The sequence below is a fragment of the Lucilia cuprina genome, chromosome 3, assembly GCF_022045245.1.
Source record: "Lucilia cuprina isolate Lc7/37 chromosome 3, ASM2204524v1, whole genome shotgun sequence".
NCBI lineage: Eukaryota > Metazoa > Arthropoda > Insecta > Diptera > Calliphoridae > Lucilia > Lucilia cuprina.
In genome coordinates this window covers 19,564,420-19,567,364 of record NC_060951.1, presented here as the reverse complement: position 1 = coordinate 19,567,364, position 2,945 = coordinate 19,564,420, and positions in this window count along the sequence as shown.

Below are 2,945 nucleotides of genomic sequence, written 5' to 3'. Positions count from 1 at the left end.
AATTTCTCCTACATTAGGATTCCATTTTCTTCGGGACTGTTGAAATATTTTTGTGTAAGCGCAATGCGAAAGTTCAAAATCTAAATATAAGTTAGTGAAACAACGTGTCGTCAAATTCAAAGTTATAAAGTTTATTTCAATATAAGTAATGTAAAGTGAACTTGTTTAAGTAGAAGTTAAAAAGGGAGTAAGTAGATACATAAAATCTACAAAAAGGCGCAAAAATTTGACATTTACAAAAACATAGAATTAATTACAGTGATGTTTACTTTTGTATTGGTAATAGAGTTGCAATAAATTTCAACAATCTTCCCCTCAAGACAAAAGTAAACTTAAAAAATGTTAAATATAATGACTACATTTTAATCATTAATAGATTACAACCATTTACGTGTTTCTGCTTGCTTAAAGTCTTCGTAAGAATATCGGCAGCGTTTTCATCAGATGTGACGTATTGTATATCGATTTCCTTCCCCTTAAATTTTTCTCGAATATAGTGAAAACGAATATCAATATGCTTACTTTTCTTCTGAACCGTTGGATTCTTCACCATAAATGCAGCACCTTGATTATCACACATTATAGGAGTAGGGTTGTTAACATACTGCTTGAAGCCCATTTCATTTAGTAGACCACGAATAAATACAACTTTTTTTGTCCCCTGGCATAGCGCGATATATTCGGCCTACATTGTGCTGAGAGCTACTACTGGTTGTTTGCGGGACTCTCATGTAATTGGACCACCTGTTTTAAATACAACATGCCCAGAATATGATTTTCTATTATTTGAATCGCTACCCCAGTCTGAGTCTGTAAAGCACACAAAATTTTCATTATTAGACGAAAAAGTAAATTTACCCACAGGGTTCTTCTTCAAGTATCGTAACACGTATTTTGCTGCTTGAAGATGCTCCTTATGTGGATGTGAGTTAAACTGGGATAATTTAGAAACTACATGAATCAGGTCGGGTCTCGAAATCACTGCGAGGTACATTAGTGCTCCAATAAGACTTTGATAACTTTTCGTGTCCAAATTCTCGCAATTTTCTTCACACTTTGTAAGAATTGTACCACTCGCCCAAGGAGTTGCTGCCGGCCTGCAATACATCATGCCCCATCTTCGGTATATTTCTTTTGATGAATGGAAATATCTCCCCGTAGGCCATCACGATTTATTTCCATACCAAGATAAAAGGCTATAGGACCGCGATCAATTGCTTCGACGTGTTTATTTAAATTTGAAATAATTTTCTTCATCTCTAACTCGCTTGAGGACGCCACCAGCATATCGTCCACATACAAAGCAATCAGACAAATATTAACTTCATCCTTTTTCACGTACACACAAGAATCTGATTTGCATCTCGAGAATCCCATTTCCAATAATATATCATTTATTCTTTTGTTCCATTCGCGACCCGCTTGTTTTAAGCCATACAGAGCCCTTTTTAATTTACAAACTTTATTTGGATACTGATAACGCTAACAATAACCTAATAGTTGAATGTCGTACAACCGGAGCGAAAGTTTCTTGAAAATCAACATTATATTTCCTTGTTCAACGCATCTGCCACAGTATTCGGAATTTCAATAATTGAATTCAAAACTTGAGGACCAGCCTCTGTACAATAAACTTTTCTCGGCCTTCCCTTATCCCCAGCTCTTACCACCTTAGGTCTGCCACGTTTTCTTTTATTGTTTACAATAGGGGTCCCTTCGTCATCGGTTTCATTGGTTTCATCACTCACTTCAGTCTCATTTTCTTTCAGCTGTTCCCCACCAATATCATTGTTTTGTTTTTCGCCATCTTGAACATATAAATTATCAGACTCATCATCTAATTTATTTTCAATATTTCTAAAAATTTCAATATCAAGTGTCTCATTTTCATATTTTATTTCTGAAGACTTTTCGAACGATTCTTCAAAGAACACGACATCACGAGCAATACATATTTGTCTAGTGGTGGGGTTATATAAACGGTATGCTTTTGTATAAAGCTGATAACCGACAAACTTAATTTTTGTGCCTTTGGGCAAAAATTTTCCACCTTTAGGTTTGGGTCCCTTGTTTAAAACCACCGCGTCACAACCAAATGATTTAAAATGTGATACACACGGCTTCTTTCCACACCACTTCTCATATGGGGTAATAAGTATCATCTAGAACTTTTGTTGGGGCACGATTTCTTAAATATGTTGCCGTATTTATGGCTTCTCCCCATAAACTTTGTGGTAACCCAGATGAATTCAACAGGCACCTGGCCATTTCCACGAGGGTTCTGTTCGCACGTTCGGAGACACCGTTTTGTTGTGGCAGTCTTTTGGTGAACAATGCCTTTTTCATTAAAATAATGTTTAAATTTAGAATTGACGAATTCCTTACCATTGTCACTACGAACAATTTTCATTTGGCAGCCAGTCTGCTTTTCCGCGAGCCCAGAAAAATGTGTGAATGCATCATAATCATCACTTTTTTGTTTTAAAAAGTATGTTGAAATATAACGCGAATAGTTGTCAATAAATGTAATAAAATATGACGAACCTCCTACAGACCTTGCACCAATAGGACAGCATAAATCAGTATGTACCAGTTCTAAAACGCCACTTGTTTGTACATTTGAATAGTTTTTGTATGGGGTTGCAGCTATTTTATTCACAGCACAGGTTAAACACTCTATTGATTTTGGCATTTTGACATCTAGCCCTTTTACCATATTTTTACTTGATAATTTATTCAGATCATTAATATTTATGTGTCCAAATCTTTGATGCCACTTTTTCACAACTTTTTCCAAATTTACTACAAACATGTCATCTACTAAGCCAGCTGTTAGAATATTTTGGTTTTGTTTACTTTTTACAATTGCTTTATCTACGGCGAATTCAATAACATGACCAGATTTAATAATTTTGTTCACTGAGAGAAAATTAGAATGTAATTGT